At 38.3% G+C, this 26622-nt stretch overlaps 2 non-coding genes across 2 annotated transcripts; one reads left to right on the forward strand and one right to left on the reverse strand.

Annotated features, from left to right (window-relative positions):
• Positions 1–6360: 6360 nt before the first annotated feature.
• LOC148565272 (small nucleolar RNA R71) lies at positions 6361–6468 on the forward strand. Its single transcript, XR_015885592.1, has one exon. It is a non-coding gene; the product is annotated as a small nucleolar RNA R71 (small nucleolar RNA).
• Positions 6469–17021: 10553 nt separating this feature from the next.
• LOC148565273 (small nucleolar RNA R71) lies at positions 17022–17129 on the reverse strand. The gene has a single exon (XR_015883909.1). It is a non-coding gene; the product is annotated as a small nucleolar RNA R71 (small nucleolar RNA).
• Between the last annotated feature and the right edge of the window lie 9493 nt (positions 17130–26622).

The following is a 26622-nucleotide window of genomic DNA, read 5'->3' on the forward strand; positions in this document are numbered from 1 at the left end:
TAATAACTCCAAGCCTTGATGGAGTTCTGCACAAGCTATGAGCTCCCAAAGGTGATCCTCATGTATTCCCGGATCCCATATCTTGTTTCCACACCCATCCTTGAATTGATCATCATTAGTCCATCTGGGTGGCAAGTAAGATGAATTCTCTATGAAGTGACCAAACATCCGTCTAGACCCATCTAATTGAGTACTAGTCCATCTATCCCTTATATTTAACCTTTGAAGTATCAACCGAAATGAGCCTTGATTTGCAACGCCAACCACGAAACATCCTTCTCTTACGCTTCATCCCACAAAGTTCTCTAAGTTGGCCATCCGTTTCAAGCAAGCCATATTCGAGTGGGGTAATAAAGCTAATAGGGGTGAATTTCACCCACACAAATGTAGGATTAGATGACAACCTAGGAAAAACAACTTCCAAGGATCTTGATAAAGCGTATCCCGTTCTCCTTTTTCTAAGGACCTCTACCTCTTCACAAGATTTCTCCAATTCAACCCTTTGTTCATCAATTTTATGTTCTTCACCAAGGAGATTTGATGCTTGGTCTTCAATTCCAAGGGAACTCAATGCTTGCTCTATCCCATCCAATTCTTCATATGGGATATGCCTTGGAGGTTGTGCACTGGTGCACGAAATCGTGATCGTTCACTCCTTGGTAACGGTGTTAAAAACTTAATACGTACGTTCATAATCTTAGTTCTTTGTCACAACTTCGCACAACTAACCAGCAAGTGCAATGGGTCGTCCAAGTAATAAACCTTACGTAAGGGTCGATCCCACGGAGATTGTCGGCTTGAAGCAAGCTATGGTCACCTTGTAAATCTCAGTCAGGCGGATTCAATTGGTTATAGAGATTTGATAATTAAAAGATAAAAAAACGTAAAATAAAGATAGAGATACTTATGTAACTCATTGGTGAGAATTTCAGATAAGCGTATAGAGATGCGTAGTTCCTTCTAAATCTCTGCTTTCCTACTATCTTCATCCACTCCTTCATACTCCTTTCTATGGCAAGCTGTATGTTGGGCATCACCGTTGTCAATGGCTACATCCCGTCCTCTCAGTGAAAATGGTCCAAAATACGCTGTCACCGCACGGCTAATCATCTGTCGGTCCTCGATCATACTGGAATAGGATTCAGTAATCCTTTTGCGTCTGTCACTATGCCCAGCACTCGCGAGTTTGAAGCTCGTCACAGCCATCCCTTTTCAGATCCTACTCGGAATACCACAGACAAGGTTTAGACTTTCCAGATCTCAAGAATGCCTGCCAATAATTCTAGCCTATAGCACGAAGACTCTGATCTCACGATCAGGAGGCTAAGAGATATGCATTCAAGCTTGCTTTCATGTAGAACAGAAGTGTTTGTCAGGCACGCGTTCATAAGTGAGAATGATGATGAGCATCACATAATCATCATATTCATCATGTTATTATGTGCGAATGAATATCTTAGAGAAGAAATAGGCTTGAATTGAATAGAAAAACAATAGTACTTTGCATTAATTCATGAGAAACATCCGAGCTCCATACCTTAATCTATGGTGTGTAGAAACTCCACCGTTGAAAATACATAAGTGAAAATAGGGTAAACATGGCCGAGTGGCCAGCCTCCCATGGAGGTCTCAGAATGTAAAAGTTACATAATGTGTTCCAGAGATATGAAATAAATCACTAAAAGTAGTTTTTATACTAAACTAGTAACTAGGGTTTACAGAAATAAGTAAATGATGCAGAAATCAACTTTCGGGCCCACTTGGTGTGTGCTTGGGCTGAGCATTGAAGCTTTCATGTGTAGTGGTCTTCCTTGGAGTTAAACGCCAGTTTGTAACCTATTTCTGGCGTTTAACTTTGCTTTGCAACCTGTTTCTGGCGTTTAACTCCAGAATAGGGCAGAAAGCTAGCGTTGAACGCCAGTTTGCGTCTCTAAACTAGGGCAAAGTATGGACTATTATATATTGCTGGAAAGCCCTGGATGTCTACTTTCCAACGTAATTCAGAGCGTGCCATTTTGACTTTTGTAGCTCCAGAAAAGCCACTTTGAGTGCAGGGATGTCAGAATCCAACAGCATCTACAGTCCTTCTTCAGCCTCTAAATCTGATTTTTGTTCAAGTCCCTCAATTTCAGCCAGAAATTACCTGAAATCACAGAAAAACACACAAACTCATAGTAAAGTCCAGAAATGTGATTTTTATTTAAAAACTAATAAAAATATACTAAAAACTAACTAAATCATACTAAAAATTATGTAAAAATAATGCCAAAAAGCGTATAAATTATCCGCTCATCACAACACCAAACTTAAATTGTTGCTTGTCCCCAAGCAACTGAAAATCAAATAGGATAAAAAGAAGAGAATATACTATAAATTCCAAAATATCAATGAAACTTAGCTCCAATCAGATGAGCGGGACTAGTAGCTTTTTGCCTCTGAACAGTTTTGGCATCTCACTTTATTCCTTGAAGTTCAGAATGATTGGCATCTATAGGAACTCAGAGTTCAGATAGTGTTATTGATTCTCCTAGTTCAGTATGTTGATTCTTGAACACAGCTATTTTATGAGTCTTGGCCGTGGCCCTAAGCACTTTGTTTTCCAGTATTACCACCGGATACATAAATGCCACAGACACATAACTGGGTGTACCTTTTCAGATTGTGACTCAGCTTTGCTAGAGTCCCCAATTAAAGGTGTCCAGGGTTCTTAAGCACACTCTTCTTTTTGATTTGGACCTCGACTTTAACCGCTCAGTCTCCAGTTTTCACTTGACACCTTCATGTCACAAGCACATGGTTAGGGACAGGTTGGTTTAGCCGCTTAGGCCAGGATTTTATTCCTTTTGGGCCCTCCTATCCACTGATGCTCAAAGCCTTGGATCCTTTTTACCCTTGCCTTTTGGTTTTAAGGGCTATTGGCTTTTTGCTCTTGCCTTTTGGTTTAAAGAGCTTTTGGCTTTTTCTGCTTGCTTTTTCTTTTTCTTTCTCTTTTCTTTTGCCATTTTTCTTTTCTTTTTTTTTCGCAAGCTTTTGTATTCACTGCTTTTTCTTGCTTCAAGAATCAATTTTATGATTTTTCAGATTATCAATAATATTTCTCCTTTTCGTCATTCTTTCAAGAGCCAACATATTTAACAATCATAAACAACAATATCAAAAGACATATGCACAGTTCAAGCATTCATTCAGAAAACAAAAAGTATTGTCACCACATCAAAATAATTAAACTAATTTCAAGGATGAATTCAAAATTCATGTACTTCTTGTTCTTTTGTAATTAAAGCATTTTTCATTTAAGAGAGGTGATGGATTCATAGGACATTCATAGCTTTAAGACATAGACACTTAAATACTAATGATCATGTAATAAGACACAAACATAAACATAAAGCATAGTAAATAAAAAATAGGAAAATAAGAACAAGGAAATTAAGGAAAGGGTCCACCTTAGTGAGGGTAGCGTCTTCCTCTTCTTGAAGAACCAATGGTGCTCTTGAGCTCCTCTATGTCTCTTCCTTGTCTTTGCTGCTCCTTCCTCATAGCTCTTTGATCTTCTCTAATCTCATGGAGAATGATGGAGTGCTCTTGGTGTTCCATCCTTAGTTGTCCCATGTTGAAACTTAATTCTCCTAGGGAGGTGTTGATTTGCTCCTAATAGTTTTGTGGAGGGAAGTGCATCCCTTGAGGCATCTCAGGGATTTCATCGTGAGGAATTTCCTCATGCTCTTGGTGAGGTCCATGAGTGGGCTCTCTTGTTTGCTCCATCATTTTCTTAGTGATGAGCTTTTGAGATGAATCTCTCCATCTCCCATTACTCAGAGGTGGAAGCTTTTGCCTTCCCTTTCCTCTTTCTAGAGGTTTCTCTGGCCTTAGGTGCCATAAATGGTTATGGAAAAACAAAAAGCAATGCTTTTACCACACCAAACTTAAAAGTTTTGCTCGTCCTCGAGTAAAAGAAGAAAGAAAGTAGTAGAAGAAGAAGAAAATGGTGGAGATAGAGTGAGAAGGTGTATTCGGCCAAGGGGGAGAAGTGGTGGTTGTAATGTGTGAAAATGGAGTAGTGTGGAGGGGTTTATATAGGGGTGGGGTGGAGGGTAGGTTTTGGCTATTAGGGTTGGGTTTGGGAGGGAAAAGAATTTGAATTTTGGAGGTAGGTGGGGTTTTTAGGGAAGAGTGGATGAATGTGAGTGGTTAAGGGTATTTGGGGAAGAGAATTATGAAAAGGTGTGAAGAGGAGAGAAGAAGAGGTGGGGTAGGTGGGGATCTTGTGGGGTCCACAGATCCAGTGGGTTCAAGGACTTAGCATCCCTGCTCCAATTGGGCGTGCAAAATGCCCTTAGAATGCATGTCTGGCGTTAAACGCCAACTTGCTGCTTGTTTCTGGCGTTTAATGCCAATTCCATGTTCTATTCTGGCGTTAAACGCCAGTCTGGTGCTTGTTTCTGGCGTTTAACACCAGCTTGATGCTTCTTCTTGGCGTTAAACGCCAGTTTGATGCTTCTTACTGGGGTTTAAACGGCAGTAAGTTCTTCCTCCAGGGTGAGCTGTTTTTAATGCTGTTTTTCATTCTGTTTTTAATTCTTCAGTAGTTTTTGTGACTTCACATGATCATCAACCTAAAGAAAACATAAAATATAAATAGAAAATAATTAAATATAATTAAATAACATTGGGTTGCCTCCCAACAAGCGCTTCTTTAATGTCAATAGCTTGACAGTGAGCTCTCATGGAGCCTCACAGATATTCAGAGCATTGTTGGAACCTCCCAACACCAAACTTAGAGTTTGACTGTAGGGGCTTTGGTTGACTCTGCAGTGAGAGAAGCTTTTCATGCTTCCTCTCCATGGTTACAGAAGGAGAACCTTGAGTTTTAAATACAAGGTAGTCCTCATTCAGTTGAAGGATCAACTCTCCTCTGTCCACATCAATCACAGCTCTTGCTGTGGCTAGGAAGGGTCTTCCAAGGATGATGGATTCATCTTCATCCTTCCCAGTGTCTAGGATTATGAAATCAGCAGGGATGTAAAGGCCTTTAACCTTTACTAACACGTCCTCTATTAGTCCATAAGCCTGTTTTCTTGAGTTGTTTGCCATCTCTAATGAGATTCTGGCAGCTTGCACCTCAAAGATCCTAAGTTTCTCCATTACAGAGAGTGGCATAAGGTTAATTCCTGACCCCAGGTCACACAGAGCCTTCTCAAAGGTCATGGTGCCTATGGTACAGGGTATTAAGAATTTACCAGGATCCTGTTTCTTTTGAGGTAATTTCTGCCTATCCAATGCATTCAGTTCATTGGTGAGCAAGGGAGGTTCATCTTCCCAAGTCTCATTACCAAATAATTTGGCATTCAGCTTCATGATTGCACCAAGGTACTTAGCAACTTGCTCTTCAGTAATGTCTTCATCCTCTTCAGAGGAAGAATACTCATCAGAGCTCATGAAGGGCAGAAGCAGGTTGAATGGAATCTCTATGGTCTCTGTATGAGCCTCAGATTCCTTTGGTTCCTCAAAGGAAAACTCCTTATTGGTCAGTGAACGTCCCAGGAGGTCTTCCTCACTAGGATTCACGTCCTTCTCCTCCTCTCTGGGTTCGGCCACACCAAGTAAGGTTATGGCCTTGCACTCTCTTTTTGGATTCTTTTCTGTATTGCTTGGGAGAGTACTAGGAGGAGTTTCAGTGACCCTTTTACTCAGCTAGCCCACTTGTGCCTCCAAATTTCTAATGGAGGACCTTGTTTCATTCATGAAACTTAGAGTGGCCTTAGATAGATCAGAGACTATATTTGCTAAGCTAGATGGATTCTGCTCAAAGTTCTCTGTCTGTTGCTGAGAGGATGATGGAAAAGGCTTGCTATTGCCAAACCTATTTTTTCCTCCATTATTAAAGCCTTGTTGAGGCTTTTGTTGATCCTTCCATGAGAAATTTGGGTGATTTCTCCATGAGGGATTATAGGTGTTTCCATAGGGTTCTCCCATGTAATTCACCTCTGCTATTACAGAGTTCTCAGGATCATAAGCCTCTTCTTCAGAAGATGCCTCTTTAGTACTGTTGGATGCAGCTTGCAATCCATTCAGACTCTGAGAAATCATATTGACTTGCTGAGTCAATATTTTATTCTGAGCCAATATGGCATTCAGAGTATCAATTTCAAGAACTCCCTTCTTTTGAGGTGTCCCATTACTCACAGGATTCCTTTCAGAAGTGTACATGAACTGGTTATTTGCAACTATGTCAATGAGTTCCTGAGCTTCTCGAGGCATTTTCTTTAGGTGAATGGATCCACTTGCAGAATGGTCCAATGACATCTTTGATAATTCAGACAAACCATCATAGAATATATCCAGGATGGTCCATTCTGAAAGCATGTCAGAAGGACACTTTTTGGTCAGTTACTTGTATCTCTCCCAAGCTTCATAGAGGGATTCACCTTCTTTCTGTTTGAAGGTTTGAACATCCACTCTAAGCTTGCTAAGCTTTTGAGGAGGAAAGAACTTGGCTAAGAAAGCCGTGACCAGCTTATCCCAAGAGTTCATGCTATCTTTAGGTTGAGAGTCCAACCATATTCTAGCTCTGTCTCTTACAGCAAACGGGAAAAGCATAAGCCTGTAGACCTCGGGATCAACCCCATTGGACTTAACAGTATCACAGATTTGCAAGAATTCAGTTAAGAACTGAAAAGGATTTTCTGATGGAAGTCCATGAAACTTGCAATTCTATTGCATCAGAGAAACTAATTGAGGCTTTAGCTCAAAATTGTTTGCTCTAATGGCGGGGATTGAGATGCTTCTTCCATGTAAGTTGGAATTTGGTGCAGTAAAGTCACCAAGCATCTTCCTTGCATCTCCACCATTATTATTATTTTTGGCCATCTCTACTTCTTTTTCGAAAATTTCAGTAAAGTCCTCTTTAGAGTATTGTGTTTTAGCTTCTCTTAGCTTCCTCTTCAGAGTCCTTTCAGGTTCCAAATCAACTTCAACAAGAATATTCTTATCCTTGCTCTTGCTCATATGAAAAAGAAGGGAACAGAAAATAATAGGGATCCTCTTTGCCACAGTAGAGAGGTTCCTTTATGTGAGTAGAAGAGAAGAAAAAGAATTCGAACACAGAAAGAGGGAGAGGGTTCGAATTTTTAAGAAGAAGAGAAGTGTTAGTTGATAAATAAAATAATTAGAAAGAGATGAGGGGAGAGAATTTCAAAAATTAGAAGAAGAAAAAAAGAAAAATATTTTTGTTTTTATTTTATTTATTAATTAAAATTCAAAAATAAAAAAAATTAAATTAAAATTTAAAACAATTAGTTAATTAAAAAGAATTTTGTAAAAAGGGTTAGTAATTTTCGAAAATTGGAGAGAGAAAAGTAGTTAGGTGGTTTTGAAAAAAGATATGATTGAAATAGAAAATTTTTAAAATCAAACAAAAAGTCAAGTAGTTAATTGAAAAAGATTTGAAAATTAATTTTGAAAAGATAAGAAGTTAGAAAGGATTTTGAAATTGATTTTGAAAAAGATATGATTGAAAATTTATTTTGAAAAAGATTGAAAGGGAAATTAAAAAGATTTGATTTTGAAATTGATTTTTAAAAAAGTTATGATTGAAATTAAAAAGATTTGAATTGGAAATTAGAAAGATTTGATTCTTGAAATTAAAGTTGATTACTTGACTAAAAAGAGACTAAAAGATATGATTTTATAATTTAAAGATTGAACCTTTCTTAATAGGCAAGTAACAACTTGAAAAATTTTTGAATTAAAACATTAAATGTTAGTGAGATTTTCGAAAATATGAAATAAAGATAAGAAAAAGATTTTGAAAATCAAAATTTATAATTTTCAAAAATATTGGAAAAAAAATGAAAAAGATTTAATTTTTGAAAAAGATTTGAAAAAGATAAAATTTTTAAATTGAAAATTGACTTGACTAATAAGAAACAATTGAATTTTAAAACTTTATGACTAAATCAATTCAGATTTTCGAAATTTATGAGCAAAATAAGGGAAAGATATCTTTTTGATTTTTGAATTTTTAATGATGAGAGAGAAAAACACTAAATTGAAACAAAACATAAAAATTATGAATCAAAACAACTAATGCATGCAAGAACACTTTGAATGTCAAGATGAACACCAAGAACACCTTGAATGTCAAGATGAACATCAAGAATATGTTTTCGAAAATATTTTTAAGAAAAGAAAGACATGAAAGACACCAAACTTAGAAATTTTCAAACTGTAGACACTAATAATTCAAAAATGCATATGGAAAACAAGACACAAAACAAGAAATTTTAAAGATCAAACAAGAAGACTTACCAAGAACAACTTGAAGATCATGAAGAACACCATGCATGAGTTTTCGAAAATTTTTAGGAAAAAGTTAAAACATGCAATTGACACCAAACTTAAAATTTGACACTAGACTCAAACAAGAAACACAAAATATTTGGTTTTTATTTTCGAAAATTATTTTGAGAAGAACGAAGAAGAAGAAATTTTTTTTGTATTTTTTGAAAATAAGAAATAAAAAGCTTAAAATTAAAATAAAATTACCTAATCTGAGCAACAAGATGAACCGTCAGTTGTCCAAACTCGAACAATCCCCGGCAACGGCACCAAAAACATGGTGCACGAAATCGTGATCGTTCATTCCTTGGTAACGGCGTTAAAAACTTAATACGCACGTTCATAATCTAAGTTCTTTGTCACAATTTCGCACAACTAACCAGCAAGTGCACTGGGTCGTCCAAGTAATAAACCTTACGTGAGTAAGGGTCAATCCCACGGAGATTGTCGGCTTGAAGCAAGCGATGGTCACCTTGTAAATCTCAGTCAGGCAGATTCAATTGGTTATAGAGATTTGATAATTAAAAGATAAATAAAACATAAAATAAAGATAGAGATACTTATGTAACTCATTGGTGAGAATTTCAGATAAGCGTATGGAGATGTTTAGTTCCTTCTAAATCTCTGCTTTCCTACTGTCTTCATCCAATCCTTCATACTCCTTTCTATGGCAAGCCGTATGTTGGGCATCACCGTTGTCAATGGCTACATCCCATCCTCTCAGTGAAAATGGTCCAAAATGAGCTGTCACCGCATGGCTAATCATCTGTCGGTCCTCGATCATACTGGAATAGGATTCAGTAATCCTTTTGCGTCTGTCACTATGCCCAGCACTCGTGAGTTTGAAGCTCGTCACAGCCATCCCTTTCCAGATCCTACTCGGAATACCATAGACAAGGTTTAGACTTTCCGGATCTCAAGAATGGCCGCCAATAATTCTAGCCTATACCACGAAGACTCTGATCTCACGATCAGGAGGCTAAGAGATATGCATTCAAGCTTGCTTTCATGCAGAACGAAAGTGTTTGTCAGGCACGCGTTCATAAGTGAGAATGATGATGAGCGTCACATAATCATCACATTCATCATGTTCTTGTGTGCGAATAAATATCTTAGGGAAGAAATAGGCTTGAATTGAATAGAAAAACAATAGTACTTTGCATTAATTCATGAGGAACAGCAGAGCTCCACACCTTAATCTATGGTGTGTAGAAACTCCACCGTTGAAAATACATAAGTGAAAATAGGGTAGACATGGCCGAGTAGCCAGCCTCCCATGGAGGTCTCAGAATGTAAAAGTTACATAATGTGCTCCAGAGATATGAAATAAATCACAAAAAGTAGTTTTTATACTAAACTAGTAACTAGGGTTTACAGAAATGAGTAAATGATGCAGAAATCAACTTTCGGGCCCACTTGGTGTGTGCTTGGGCTGAGCATTGAAGCTTTCATGTGCAGAGGTCTTCCTTGGAGTTAAACGCCAGTTTGTAACCTGTTTCTGGCGTTTAACTCTGCTTTGCAACCTATTTCTGGCGTTTAACTCCAGAATAGGGCAGAAAGCTGGCATTGAACGCCAGTTTGCATCATCTAAACTCGGGCAAAGTATGAACTATTATATATTTCTGGAAAGCCCTGGATGTCTACTTTCCAACGTAATTAAGAACGTGCCATTTAGACTTCTGTAACTCCAGAAAATCCACTTTGAGTTCAGGGAGGTCAGAATCCAACAGCATCTGCAGTCCTTCTTCAGCCTCTGAATCTGATTTTTGCTCAAGTCCCTCAAATTCAGCCAGAAATTACCTAAAATCACAGAAAAACACACAAACTCATAGTAAAGTCCAGAAAATGTGATTTTTATTTAAAAACTAATAAAAATATACTAAAAACTAACTAAATCATACTAAAAACTATGTAAAAACAATGCCAAAAAGCGTATAAATTATCCGCTCATCATGCACTTTCCTCCTCAACATCAACTTCAATCTTGTTGGAGGGATGTTCTATGATCATAGATTCCCATGGAGACTCCGCATCTCCTAAATCTTCAACCACTTCTTCCTTGTCTTCATCAATCATAAGTTCCTCCAATTGTTCCAACACAAAGCAACATTCCTCATTTTCCACCGATGTTTCTAATCTCTCCTTCATGCTAGGCTCTTGAGGGTTCAAGCATTGGGAGGCTAATCGGTTTGCTACCTCATCTAAGGCGGCCATGAATTTTAGCACCTCCCGTTGCATTTCTTCTTGCCCTTGACATAGCAAAGTGAGATAATCATCCATTAGGGCTTGGGGTGGATAGAAGGGTTCATTATTTTGGAGGAAGGGTTCATAATAGGAAGGTGGTTCTTCTTGGTAGGGTTGTGGCAGTTCAACACTCTCCAATTTTTCTACTTGTTGCACAACACATGCCATGGTTGCTTGAAGCCGGTCTGTTGATTCCTTGAGGCGATCTCCTGATTCTTGTTCCAACTTGCAAGCATAAGTAGGATCATATTGCTCTTGGATCATTGGACATGAATACTCTTCCATGGAGGGTTGTGGTGGAAAGTAAAATTCATCTTGTGGTTAAAAATTTGTATACATTGGAGGTGGTTTATCTTGGAAATAGTATGGAGGAGGTGGTTCTTGTAGGTGATGAGGTTGGAATAGTGGTTCTATATGTGGTTCATATGGCTCATATGGTTGTTGGTCTGGCGGGAAAGGATTAGGGTCATATGAAGGTGTTTGGTGAAGAGGGGATTGTGAATATGGTTGAGGGTTATATTGAGGATAAGGTTCATAAGCATATGGTAGGGATTGTTGGTAACTACAGTAGGAGTGATATGCATTAGGAGTGGAATTATACCTATAGGAGACCGGAGGAGGTTGTTGCCAAGAAGGTTGAGCATATGCTTAAGGCTCCTCCCACCTTTGATTGTTCCATCCTTGATGCATATCATCATTGAAACTTCCATTTCCTATAACATAATTGTAACCACACTCATAGCCAAAGTGATGAGAATTCATGATAGCAAGAGAGAATGAAAACAAAATCAAATGAGAAGCAAAGAAAACCAAATCCTAAAACTAGCACAAACTAACAAAGAAACAAAAGGCAAACATATTCACAATATTCACATATATACAATAACCAATAACATGCGCAAATTTGCGATTCCCTGGCAACGGTACCATTTTTCTGAACAGATTTTTGCGTGTTTAGAATTTCACAAATGAAATCTCGTTGCTAGTATAGTTTCTAAACCAACAAATAATCCTTTCATACAAAAAATTGGTTGTCACAAGTAACAAACCCCTAAAAATAATAACCGAAGTATTCAAACCTCGGGTCATCTCTCAAAGGAATTCCAGGGAAGTGTTCTTGTTATTAGTTATTTGATGTATATTTTGGGGTTTTGGATACGAGACAAGAGAAATAAATGGCAAGAAAGTAAACTAATAGCTAAGGAAGCTCTTGGCAAGCAATGAGAACTAGAAGTCCTATCCTCATTATCTCCCTCAACTGCGACATCAATTGTCCATTGCTCCCACTTAGTCAACCTCTAACTATGAAGGTAAGTCAAGTGGATAAATCAATTTGATTCCTCAAGTCCTAGTCAACTCCTATGGAAAGACTAGAGTTAGTGGAATTCAAGTCAACTAGCAACTTTCAATTATCAACCAAAAAAAGAGTTTGTTAACTCAAGAGTCTCCAATTACTCTAACCAAGCCAAGGGGAGAAAAATCTACTCTATAATCCAACCAAGTATTTTATCAAACACTTGGAAGGCATAAAAGCAAAGTAAAATCAAATTGCAAGAATTATAAATCTACAACTACTAATTACAAGGAATTAAACATCAACAATTAAAATCAACAATAAAGGAACATGAAACTTAAATTGCATTAAAGGAAAATAGGAGAAACAAGAGTTCATCAACATAAAAGTAAACAATTACAAGAATGAAATACGAAACTAGAAAGAGGAAAGGTAGGGGAACAAGAATTGATAAAGGAAAAGTAGATCAAATCATGAATTTAACCTAGATCTAAGAAATTCTAATCTAACCTAATCCTAATTCTAGAGAGAAGAGAGAGCTTCTCTCTTTAGAAACTACCTCTCACTCTAACTAGAAACTAAAAGTGTGTAAAAGATGTCAAAGATGTGAACCCCTTTAATCCTTGGTTCTTTTAATCCTTTCCCGCCAGAATTCCACTCAGAATTGGGCCTCGAAACCCTCCAAAATTGCTGGGCACGATTTCACTAAAGAAGTCACGTGCGAGCGTCGACGCGTACGCGTGGGTCGTGCATACACGTCGCTTGGCAATTTGCGTTCCACGCGTACGCGTCATGTACGCGTACGTGTCGCCCGGTGACTTTCATCTTCCATGCGTGCGCGTCTACTACGCGTGCGCATGGGGTGAATATATCCCAATCCTTGATTTTCCATGATTTCTCCACTTTGCATGCTTTTCTCTCAATTCCTTTGATCTATTCCTGGCCTTTTCACCCTGAAATCACTAACACACACATCAAGGCATCTAGTGGAATCAAAGGCGAATTAAAATTAACCAATTATGGGCCTAAAAATCATGTTTTCACTCTTAAGCACAAATTAGGGAGAATATATAAAATCCTGCTATTCTAGTGAATAAGTGTGAGAAAAGGGTGATAAAATCCCCTAAATTCAGCATAGAATGCACCACCAAATAGTGGTGCATCAACATCATATGGACTATTATATATTTCTGGAAAGCGGTGGAAGTCAGCTTTCCATAGCCATTGCGAACGCTCCATTTGGACTTTTGTAGCTCCAGAAAATCTCTTCTGAGTGTAGGTAGGTCAGATCTGGACAGCATCTGTGATGAGCGGATAATTTATACGCTTTTTGGCTTTGTTTTTAGTATGTTTTTAGTATATTTTAATTAGTTTTTATTATATTTTTATTAGTTTTTAAATAGAAATTACTCTTCTGGACTTTACTATGAGTTTGTGTGTTTTTCTGTGATTTTAAGTATTTTCTGGCTGAAATTGAGGGACCTGAGCAAAAATCTGATTCAGAGGCTGAAAAAGGACTGCAGATGCCATTGGATTCTGACCTCCCTGCACTCAAAGTGGATTTTCTGGAGCTACAGAAGCCCAATTGGCACGCTCTCAATTGCGTTGGAAAGTAGACATTCTGGGCTTTCCTGCAATATATAATAGTCCATACTTTGCTCAAGATTTGATGGCCTAAACAGGCGTTCCAAGTCAGCTCAGGAATTCTGGCGTTTAACTCCAAAACTGGCACAAAAGCTGGAGTTAAACGCCCAAACTAGCACAAAAGCTAGCGTTTAACTCCAAGAAAAGTCTCTACACATGAAAGCTTCAATGCTCAGCCCAAGCACACACCAAGTGGGCCCGGAAGAAGATTTCTGCATTAATTACCTATTTCTGTAACCCTAGGCTACTAGTTTTCTATAAATAGGACGTTTTGCTATTGTATTTTCATCATATACTCATACTTTCATAGACCTTTTCACATTTGGGGGCGGGCCTCACGGCCATGCCTAGACCTTGTTCTTATGTATTTTCAACGGTGGAGTTTCTACACACCATAGATTAAGGTGTGGAGCTCTGCTGTTCTTCATGAATTAATACAAGTACTATTGTTTTTCTATTCAACTCAAGTCTATTTCTTCTCCAAGATATTCATTCGTTCTTCAACTTGATGAATGTGATGATCTGTGACACTCATCATCATTCTCACCTATGAACGCGTGACTGACAACCACTTCCGTTCTACATGCAAACAAGCTTGAATGCGTATCTCTTGGGTTTCTAATCTAAGATTGGAACCTTCGTGGTATAGGCTAGAATTATTGGCAGCCATTCCTGAGATCCAGAAAGTCTAAACCTTGTCTGTGGTATTCCGAGTAGGATCTGGGAAGGGATGATTGTGACGAGCTTCAAACTCGCGATTGTGGGGCGTGTGACAGACGCAAAAGGATCAATGGATCCTATTCCGACATGATCGAGAACCGACAGCTGATTAGCCGATGTTGTGACAGAGCATCAGGACCATTTTCACGGAGAGGACGGGATGTAGCCATTGACAACGGTGATGCCCAACATAAAGCTTGCCATGGAAAGGAGTATGAATGATTGGAAGAAGGCAATAGGAAAGCAGAGGTTCAAGGGGAACAAAGCATCTTCATACGCTTATCTGAAATCCACCAATGAATTACATAAGTATCTCTATCTTTATTTTATGTTTATTTTCATCACCTTAAACTCCATAACCATTTGAATCCGCCTGACTGAGATTTACAAGATGACCATAGCTTGCTTCAAGCCGACAATCTCCGTGGGATCGACCCTTACTCACGTAAGGTTTATTACTTGGACGACCCAGTGCACTTGCTGGTTAGTTGTGCGGAATTGTGACAAAGTGTGATTCACGATTTCATATACCAAGTTTTTGGCGCCGTTGCCGGGGAAGGAACGAATGAACGAATAATAATTTCGCATTTGTTTCCGGCAACAACAGTGCCAAGTTTGGTCTGGCAACAACACCAATTTTATGGCGCCGTTGCCGGGGATTGTTCGAGTTTGGACAACTGACGGTTCATCTTGTTGCTTAGATTAGTTATCTTTTCTTCAAAATTTTTAAGAATGAATTCTAGAGTTTCAAGGTGATGTTCCCACCATCACAAAAGCTGATTGATTCTCATCAATTTAGCTATTGAATGTAATGCCTGCTGAAGCTTGGCCAAACATGTCTAATCCTTTTTAGACTGAAGCTTTAGACTAACATTGCATGATTCCTGGAATTCTTATTAAAAGTTTTGATTCTCTTTATTTTCTTTTCTATATAATTTTCGAAAAAAAATACAAATTTTTTTTAAAATGATAAAACCAAAAATATTTTATGTTTCTTGTTTGAGTCTATTGTCTAATTTTAAGTTTGGTGTCAATTGCATGTCTTTATCCTTCTAATTTTCAAAAATTTATACATATTGTTCTTCATTGATCTTCAAGTTATTCTTGATGATTTCATTGCTCTGATCTTCAAATTCTCTTGTTTTGTATGTTTTGTTGTTTCTTACATGCATTTTTACATTGTTATAGTCCTTAGTATACAAATTTTTAAGTTTGGTGTCTTACATGCATTGTTTATTTGATCTTAGTTGCATTTTTATTGATTCCCATCATCAAAAATTCAAAAATATTTTTTCAAAACTATGTCTTTTCAAGTCAATAATACAGAGAATTGAAGATTCAGAACATTCAGCAGAGGAATCAAACAGAAAAAGCTGTGCGTTCAAAACGCCCAGTGAAGAAGGAAAACTGGCGTTTAAACGCCAGCCAGGGTACCTGGCTGGGCGTTTAACGCCTAAAAAGGTAGAGATTTGGGCGTTAAACGCCAGAATGGGCACCATTCTGAGCGTTTAACGCCAGGATGACACTAGAGGGAAGATTTTGTTTTTAATTCACATTTTTTTCAAGTTTTCATAATTTTTCAAAATCAAATCTTTTTCAAATCATATCTTTTCAATCATATCTCTTTCAAAATCAATTTCTTTCCATTTTATATTTATTTTTACTATTTTCAAAAATCCTTGCTTCAATTCAAGATTTACTTCAAAATTTTCAAGTTGTTACTTGCCTATTAAGAAAGGATCAAATTTTAAATTTTTAGAATCATATCTTTTAATTTCTTGTTAGTCAAGTAATCAACTTTAATTTTAAAACTTTTTCTTTTTTTTAATTTGATTCTCAATCATATCTTTTCAATCATATTTTTTCAATCACATCTTTTTCAAAATTAATTTTCAATCATATCTTTTTGATTTCTAATTTCAAAATCTTTTTCAAAATCACTTAATTTCTTTCCCAAACTTAATTTTCGAAAATCTCAATCAAATTTTCAAATTTTTTTTTTATTATTTCAAAATCTTTTTAATTTATTTTCGAAAATTCTTCCCCTCTTTTCACATCCTTCTATTTAAGGGACTAACACTCCTCCTCAAGGTGCAATTCGAACCCTATTTCTTTAATAAGTTCGAATTTTCTCATCTCTACCTCCTCCTTCTATTCTTCTTTTCCTCTGACACCTCAAGGAATCTCTATACTGTGACATAGAGGATTCTCTACTTTCTTGTTCTCTTCTCTTTCATATGAGCAGAAACAAAGATAAAGGCATACTTGTTCAAGCTGATCCTGAACCTGAAAGGACCTTGAAGAGAAAGCTAAGAGAAGCTAAAGAACATCTCTCTTTAGAGGGCCTAACAGAGCTTTTCAAGGAAGAAGAAACCATGGCAGCCGAAAACAACAATGCCAACAATGCAAGGAAAGTGCTTGGTGACTTTACTACACCTACTCCCGACTTCTATAGGAGAAGAATCTCAATCCCTGCCATTGGAGCAAACAACTTTGAGCTTAAGACTCAATTAGTTTCTCTAATGCAACAGAATTGCAAGTTTCATGGACTTCCATTGGAAGATCCTCATCAGTTCTTAGCTGAATTCTTGCAAATCCGTGACACTGTCAAGACCAATGGGCTTGACCCTGAAGTCTATAGACTTATGCTTTTTTTCCTTTTGCTGTAAGAGACAGAGCTAGGACATGGTTGGATTCACAACCTAAAGAAAGCCTGAACTCTTGGGAAAAGCTAGTCAATGCCTTCTTGGCAAAGTTCTTTCCACCTCAAAAATTGAGCAAGCTTAGAGTAGAAGTCCAAACCTTCAGACAGAAGGAAGGTGAATCCCTCTATGAAGCTTGGGAAAGATACAAGCAATTGATCAGAAGATGTCCTTCTGACATGCTTTCTGAATGGAGCATCATAGGTATTTTTTATGATGGTCTGTCTGAACTATCCAAGATGTCATTGGATAGCTCTGCTGGAGGATCTCTTCATCTGAAGAAGACGCCTGCAGAAGCTCAGGAACTCATTGAAATAGTTGCAAATAACCAATTCATGTACACTTCTGAAAGGAATCCTGTGAATAATGGGATAGCTCAGAAGAAAGGAGTTCTTGAGATTGATACTCTGAATGCCATATTGGCTCAAAATAAAATATTGACCCAACAAGTCAATATGATTTCTCAGAGTCTGTCTGGAATGCAAGCAGCAACAGGCAGTACTAAGGAAGCTTCCTCTGAAGAAGAAGCTTATGATCCTGAGAACCCAGCAATGGAAGAGGTGAATTACATGGGAGAACCCTATGAAAACACCTATAATCCTTCATGGAGAAATCATCCAAATCTCTCATGGGAGGATCAACAGAGACCTCAACAAGGTTTCAACAACAATAATGGTGGAAGAAATAGGTTTAGCAATAGCAAGCCTTTTCCATCATCTTCTCAACAACAGACAGATAATTCTAAGCAGAGCCCCTCTGACTTAGCAACCATTGTCTCTGATCTAATCAAAACCACTCAAAGTTTCATGACTGAAACAAGATCCTCCATTAGAAACTTGGAGGCACAAGTGGGTCATCTGAGTAAGAAAATTACTGAACTCCCTCCTAGCACTCTTCCAAGCAATACAGAAGAGAATCCAAAAAGAGAGTGCAAGGCCATAACCACATCTCGCATGGCCGAACTTGGAGAGGAGGAAGAGGCAGTGATTCCCACTGAAGAAGACCTTAATGGATGTCCACTGACCTCCATGGAGTTCCCTAAAGAGGAACCATGGGAATCTGAGGCTCACACTGAGACCATAGAGATTCCATTATATTTACTTCTGCCTTTCATAAGCTCTGATGAGTATTCTTCCTCTGAAGAGGATGAAGATGTCACTGAAGAGCAAGTTGCTAAGTACCTTGGAGCAATCATGAAGCTAAATGCCAAGTAATTTGGTAATGAGACTTGGGAGGATGAACCTCCATTGCTCATCAAAGAACTGGATGACTTGACTAGGCAGATATTACCTCAAAAGAGGCAAGACCCTGGAAAATTCCCAATCCCTTGTACCATAGGCACCATGACCTTTGAGAAGGCTCTGTGTGACCTAGGGTCAAGTATAAACCTTATGCCTCTCTCTGTAATGGAGAAGCTAGGGATCATTGAGGTACAAGCTGCTAGAATCTCACTAGAGATGGTAGACAATTCAAAGAAACAGGCTTATGGACTTGTAGACAATGTCTTGGTAAAGGTTGAAGACCATTACATCCCTACCGATTTCATAATTCTAGAGACTGGGAAGTGTATGGATGAATCCATCATCCTTGGCAGACCCTTCCTAGCCACAGCAAAGGCTGTGATTGATGTTGACAGAGGAGAATTGATCATTCAATTGAATGAAGACTCCCTTGTGTTTAAAGCTCAAGGATATCCCTCTGTAACTATAGAGAGGAAGCATGAAGAGCTTCTCTCAATACAGAGTCAAACAGAGCCCCTACATTCAAACTCTAAGTTTGGTGTTGGGAGGCCACAACCAAACTCTAAGTTTGGTGTTGAACCCCCATATTCAAACTCTAAGTTTGGTGTTGGGAGGTTCCAACATTGCTCTGAACATCTGTGAGGCTCCATGAGAGCCCATTGTCAAGCTATTGACATTAAAGAAGCGCTTATTGGGAGGCAACCCAATCTTTAATTATCTATGTTAAATTTCTATTTTCTGTTGTTATTTTATGTTTTCTGTAGGTTGATGATCATGTGAAGTCACAAAAATAATTGAAAAAGCAAAAACAAAGTGAAAAACAGAATGAAAAATAGAACACCCTGGAGGAGCTGGCGTTTAAACGCCAGTAAAGGTAGCAGAATGGGTGTTAAACACCCAGTCTGGCACCATTCTGGGCGTTTAATGCTAGAAAAGGGCACCAGACTGGCGTTTAACGCCAGGAATGGGCAAGAAGCTGGCGTTAAATGCCAGAAATGGGCAGCAGCCTGGCGTTTAACGCCAGGATTAGCAGAAAGGGGCGTTTTGCACGCCACTTGGTGCAGGGATGAGATATCCTTGAAACCTCAGGATCTGTGGACCCCACAGGATCCCCACCTACCCCACCACTCTCTCTCTTCTTCACCCATTCACCAATCACCTCAATACCTCTTCCCCAAAAACCCCTCACCTATCAAATCCCACCATTCTCTTCACCACTCACATCCATCCTTCATAAAACCCCACCTACCTCCCCATCCAAATTCAAACCACTTTCCCTCCCAAACCCACCCATAATGGCCGAACCATATACACCCCTCTCACTCCTATATAAACCCATCTTCACTCCTTCATTTTCACACAACCTAAACACCACTTCTCCCCCTTGGCCGAAACACAAAGCCCACTCCATCTCCTCTATTTCTTCTTCTTCTACTCTCTTCTTTCTTTTTTTGCTCGAGGACGAGCAACCTTCTAAGTTTGGTGTGGTAAAAGCTAAAGCTTTTTGTTTTTCCATAACCATTTATGGCACCAAAGGCCGGAGAAACCTCTAGAAAGAGGAAAGGGAAGGCAAAAGCTTCTACCTTCGAGTCATGGGAGATGGAGAGATTCCTCTCAAGGGTGCATCAAGACCACTTCTATGAAGTTGTGGCCAAGAAGAAGGTGATCCCCGAGGTCCCTTTTAAGCTCAAAAAGGGCGAATATCCGGAGATCCGACATGAGATCCGAAGAAGAGGTTGGGAAGTTCTCACCAACCCCATTCAACAAGTCAGAATCTTAATGGTCCAAGAGTTCTATGCCAATGCATGGATCACCAAGAACTATGATCAAAGTGTGAACCCGGACCCTAAGAATTGGCTTACAATGGTTCGGGAGAATTACTTAGACTTTAGTCCGAAAAATGTAAGGTTGGCATTCAACTTGCCTATGATGCAAGGAGATGCACACCCATACACAAGAAGGGTCAACTTTGATCAAAGGTTGGACCAAGTCCTCATGGACATCTGTGAAGAGGGCGCTCAATGGAAAAGTGATTCAAGAGGAAAGCCGGTTCAACTAAGAAGGCATGACCTCAAGCCCGTGGCTAGGGGATGGTTGGAGTTCATCCAACGCTCAATCATTCCTACTAGCAACCGATCTGAAGTTACTATAGACCGGGCTATCATGATTCATAGCATCATGATTAGAGAGGAAGTAGAAGTTCATGAGGTTATATCCCAAGAACTCTACAAGGTGGCGGACAAGTCCTCCACTATGGCAAGGTTAGCCTTCCCTCATCTCATTTGTCACCTCTGCAATTCAGCTGGAATTGACATAGAGGAAGACATCCTCATTGATGAGGACAAACCCATCACTAAGAAAAGGATGGAGAAAACAAGAGAACCTCATAAAGAGCATGAGAAAATTCCTCATCATGAAATCCCTGAGATGCCTCAAGGGATGGATCTTCCTCCACGAAACTATTGGGAGCAAATCAACACCTCCCTAGGAGAATTAAGTTCCAACATGGGACAACTAAGGGTGGAGCACCAAGAGCATTCCATCCTCCTCCATGAAATTAGAGAAGATCAAAGAACCATGAGAGAGGAGCAACAAAGGCAAGGAAGAGACATTGAGGAGCTCAAGCACTCCATAAGATCTTCAAGAGGAAGAACAAGCCGCCATCACTAAGGTGGACCCGTTCTTTAACTTCCTTGTTCTTTATTTTCCTGTTTTTCGAAAATTATGCTTTATGTTTATCTATGTTTGTGTCTTTATTACATGATCATTAGTGTCTATGCCTTAAATCTATGAAAATGAATCCATCACCTTTCTTAAATGAAAAATGTTTTTAATTGAAAAAGAAAAAGAAGTGCATGAATTTCAAATTTTAAAACAGTTTAATTATCTTGATGTGGTGGCAATACTATTATTTTTCTGAATGAATGCTTTAACAGTGCATATTTTTGAATTTGATTGTTTATGAATGTTAAAAATGTTGGCTCTTGAAAGAATGAAAGGAAAAGGAGAAATGTTATCTAATGATCTGAAAAATCATAAAATTGATTCTTGAAGCAAGAAAAAGCAGTGAAAAGCTTGCAGAAAAAAAAAAGAGAGAGAGAAGCAAGCAGAAAAAGCCAATTCCCCTTTAAACCAAAAGGAAAGGGTGATAAAAAGGATCCAAGGCTTTGAGTATCAGTGGATAAGAGGGCCCACAGGAATAAAATCCTGGCCTAAGCGGCTAAACCAAGCTGTCCCTAACCATGTGCTTGTGGCGTGAAGGTGTCAAATGAAAACTTGAGACTGAGCGGTTAAAGTTGAGGTCCAAAGCAAAAAGAGTGTGCTTAAGAGCTCTGGACACCTCTAATTGGGGACTCTAGCAAAGCTGAGTCACAATCTGAAAAGGTTCACCCAGTTATGTGTCTGTGGCATTTATGTATCCGGTGGTAATACTGGAAAACAAAATATTTAGGGTCACGGCCAAGACTCATAAAAGTAGTTGTGTTCAAGAATCAACATACTTAACTAGGAGAATCAATAACACTATCTGGATTCTGAGTTCCTATAGAAGCCAATCATTCTGAACTTCAAAGGACAAAGTGAGATGTCAAAACTGCTCAGAAGCAAAAAGCTAAAAGCCCCGCTCGTCTAATTAATACTGATCTTCATAGATGTTTTTGGAATTTATTGTATATTCTCTTCTTTTTATCCTATTTGATTTTTAGTTGCTTGGGGACAAGCAACAATTTAAGTTTGGTGTTGTGATGAGCGGATAATTTATACGCTTTTTGGCATTGTTTTTAGTATGTTTTTAGTATATTTTAATTAGTTTTTATTATATTTTTATTAGTTTTTGAATAAAAATCACTCTTCTGGACTTTACTATGAGTTTGTGTATTTTTTCTGTGATTTCAGGTATTTTCTGGCTGAAATTGAGGGACCTGAGCAAAAATCTGATTCAGAGGCTGAAAAAGGACTGCAGATGCTGTTGGATTCTGACCTCCATGCACTCAAAGTAGATTTTCTGGAGCTACAGAAGCCTAATTGGCGCGCTCTCAATTGCGTTGGAAAGTAGACATCCTGGGCTTTCCAGCACAATATAATAATTCATACATTACTTAAGATTTGATGGCCCAAACAGGCGTTTCAAGTCAGCTCAGGAATTCTGGCGTTTAACTCCAAAACTAGCACAAAAGCTGGAGTTAAACGCCCAAACTGGCACAAAAGCTAGCGTTTAACTCCAAGAAAAGTCTCTACACATGAAAGCTTCAATTCTCAGCCCAAGCACACACCAAGTGGGCCCGAAAGAAGATTTCTGCATTAATTACCTATTTCTGTAACCCTAGGCTACTAGTTTTCTATAAATAGGACCTTTTGCTATTGTATTTTCATCATATACTCATACTTTCATAGACCTTTTCACATTTAAGGGCTGGCCTCACGGCCAAGCCTAGACCTTGTTCTTATGTATTTTCAACGGTGGAGTTTCTACACACCATAGATTAAGGTGTGGAGCTCTACTATTCTTCATGAATTAATACAAGTACTATTGTTTTTCTATTCAACTCAAGTCTATTTTTTCTCCAAGATATTCATTCGTTCTTCAACTTGATGAATGTGATGATCCGTGACACTCATCATCATTCTCACCTATGAACGTGTGATTGACAACCACTTCCGTTCTACATGCAAATAAGCTTGAATGCGTATCTCTTGGGTTTCTAATCTAAGATTGGAACCTTCGTGGTATAGGCTAGAATTATTGGCGGCCATTCCTGAGATCCAGAAAGTCTAAACCTTGTCTGTGGTATTCCGAGTAGGATCTGGGAAGGGATGACTGTGACGAGCTTCAAACTCGCGATTGTGGGGCGTGTGACAGACGCAAAAGGATCAATGGATCCTATTCCGACATGATCGAGAACCGACAGCTGATTAGCCGATGTTATGACAGAGCATCAGGACCATTTTCACTGAGAGGACGGGATGTAGCCATTGACAACGGTGATGCCCAACATAAAGCTTGCCATGGAAAGGAGTATGAATGATTGGAAGAAGGCAATAGGAAAGCAGAGGTTCAAGGGGAACAAAGCATCTTCATACGCTTATCTGAAATCCACCAATGAATTACATAAGTATCTCTATCTTTACTTTATGTTTATTTTCATCACCTTAAACTCCATAACCATTTGAATCCTCCTGACTGAGATTTACAAAATGACCATAGCTTGCTTCAAGCCGACAATCTCCGTGGGATCCACCCTTACTCACGTAAGGTTTATTTCTTGGACGACCCAGTGCACTTGCTGGTTAGTTGTGCGGAATTATGACAAAGTGTGATTCACGTTTGAGGGCTCCAAGTCTTTGGCGCCATTGTTGATGATCACAATTTCGTGCACCAATCTGTAATGCTTTCTCTGTCTCTGAATCAGACTTCTGCTCCATCTCCTCAAATTCAGCCAGAAAGTACCTAAATTGGTACAAAAATGCACAAACTCAAAGTGGAATCCAAAAATATAAATTTAGCACTAAAACTTGTAAAAACTTAATAAAAGCTAAATAAAACCTATTAAAAACTATATGAAAACTAAGCTAAAAAGCGTATAAAATATTCGCTCATCACAACACCAAACTTAAACTGTTGTTTGTTCCCAAGCAACTAAAAATAAAATAGGATGAAAAGAAGAGTAGGATGCAATAAATTTCTGAGTTTCCAATGAAGCTCACTCAATTAGAAGAGCGGGTTTTAGTAGCTTTTTGTTTCTGAATAGTCTTGGCATCTCACTATCCATTGAAAATCAGAATGGCTGGCATCTTTAGGTACTTAAAATCCAGATAGTATTACTGCTTCCCCTAGTTTAGCTCTTTTTTTATTCTTGGATATAGCTTTCAGAGTCTTGGCTGTGACCCTAAGCACCTTGTTTTCCAGTATTACCACCGGATACAATAATGCCATAGACACTTTAACTGGGTGAACCTTTTCAGATTGTGACTCAGCTTTGCTAGAGTCCCCAGATAAAGGTGTCCAGAGATCTTAAGCACACTCTTTTGCTTTGGACCACGACTTTAACCGCTCAGTCTCAAGCTTTTCGCTTGACACCTTCATGCCACAAGCACATGGTTAGGTACAGCTTAGATTGAGCCACTTAGGGCAGGATTTTATTCCTTTAGGCCCTCCTAACCACTGATGCTCAAAGCCTTGGGCCCTTTCACCCTTGCATTTTGGTTTAAAGGGTTATTGGCTTTTTCTACTTCTTTTGCTTTTTCTGTATACTCTCTCTTTTTTTTTGCTGCTTTTTCTTACTTCAAGAATCAATTTTTTAGATTCTTCAGATTATCAATAATATTTTTTCCTTCTTCTTCATTCTTTCAAGAGTCAGCATCATAAAATTCAACTTCAAACATGCACTGTTTATTCTTTCATTCAGAAAACTAAAGCAATGTAACCCAATTAAATTATTGTAACTATTCTTTATTGGAAAGATCAAGAAAATATAAGCATTTTTATTTCTTCTTAAAAAATCTATTATTTTATTCATGTTCAATGATGATAAGAGGAATAATTTATAGCTAATTAAAAAATTAAAATTAATTAATTACTACTAATGCTTATGTAATCCTAAAAATTAAAAGACATAAAATTAAAATAAAAACTTAATTACTACTAGTGATCATACAACTCTAAATTAGGATGGGAATACGTGATACAGAAAAACAAGAATTAGAATAACCACAGAGTTGAAACTCAACAATCTTCAGCTTGTGGGATATTGTTTTGTTCAGCCTGTAGGGTGCAAGGCTCTTCAACTTGAAAGGCGCATGGTTCTTAAGCTGGAGGGGTGCTGGGCTCTTCAGGAGAAAGCTTCTGGCACTTCAGCTCTTCAAGACTACGCCCTTGCTTCTTTTGCTCTTTGATCAATTTACAAATCATGCTATTCTGATCTTGCTGATCCTCTCTAAGTTGATCCAGTGTGCTCTGTAAGTGAATTACAGATGCCTTCAGATGGTCCCACTACTCTATTGGAGGGATCTCTTGGGATGCCTCTGGTGCCTTCCTCTTTAGGTTATCATCTTCTATTTGGGAGCTCTCCATCACCTGCTTGGTGATTGGTTTTTCCACTAGAATAAGGTTATCCTCTTGGATCAGAACCTTAGCCTCCTTGCATAGGCGAAAGATGAGATTTGGATAAGCCAGCATAGCCTTAGTGGAATCTCTGTATGCTAGCTTGTAAATCTCAAGGGGAATTATTTGGTGGACTTCCATCTCATTCCCTGTCATGATGCAGTGGATCGTTATTACTCTTGCAATATTGACTTCAGATCTGTTACTTGTGGCGGCAATGGAGGGACCAATGAAGTCTAGCCATCCTCCGGCAACAGGGTTGAGGTCGTCCCTGGTCAACTGGCATGGCTCTCCTTGTGTATTCTCAATCTATTGAGTTCCGGGCAAGCATATGTCCTTTAAGACTTGGTCCAGCTTTTGGTTGGCTACAACTCTTCTGTTGTATGACTCATGATCATCCTTCATTAGGGGTAGTTTGAAGATCTCTCTCACCCTATCCTGGTGAAAGTATATGATCCTCCCCCTAACCATGGTGCGAAAGTTTTGTCCTTTTTTTGCTTATCTGTCATCCACATATTTACATAGAACTCCCGGATCATGCTGTATTCAACATTAAACTCAAGATCACTTAGAATCTCCCAGCCTCTCCTTTGAATCTGCTTCTTGATCTCTGGATATTCTTCTTCTCCAAGGTTGAATCCTACTTCAGGGATTACTGGCCTTTTGCTCATTATCTTACGATAATGCTCCTCATGCTACTTGGTGAAGAAGAAAACCAGTTTGAGAACAACTGTTGAGTTGTTTTCTTTCTTGTTCTTTGGGGAGGTCTTGCTAATTCTGGAGCCATGGGATTGAATTCTTGAAAGAACAGGGCTTCTGTCACACTAAACTTAAAAATTTGCTCGTCCTCGAGCAAAAGGTAAGAAAGGACGTGAACTTGAAAAGAGAGTAGAAGAGGGAAAGAGAGGGGAGAGGGCAAATGAGAGGTGATGAGTGATGGAGGGCACGGCCAACATATATATAGGGAGGGAGGGAGGGAATTTTTTCGAAAAAATTAAAAGATAAGAGATAAAAGATAAAAGATAAAAGGTAAAGATAAAGATTAAAAGATAAAAGATAAAAGATATGAAATAAAAGATAAAGATAAAGATTAAAAGATAAAAGATAAAAGGTAAAAGGTAAAAGATAAAAGATAAAAGATAAAGATAAAGACTAAGAGATAAAAGATAAAAGATAAGAAATAACAGATAGAGATAAAGATTAAAAGATAAAATAAAGATTTTTGAAAAAAAAATAAGATAAGTTGTTAATTTTAAAAGATAAGAAAAGATTTTTAAAAATATAGAAAAGACATTAAAGACAAGATATTGAACATAAAATGGATTTGAATGTTTAATA

Source organism: Arachis ipaensis, chromosome B5 (assembly GCF_059453495.1).
Source record: "Arachis ipaensis isolate K30076 ecotype BB chromosome B5, ASM5945349v1, whole genome shotgun sequence".
NCBI lineage: Eukaryota > Viridiplantae > Streptophyta > Magnoliopsida > Fabales > Fabaceae > Arachis > Arachis ipaensis.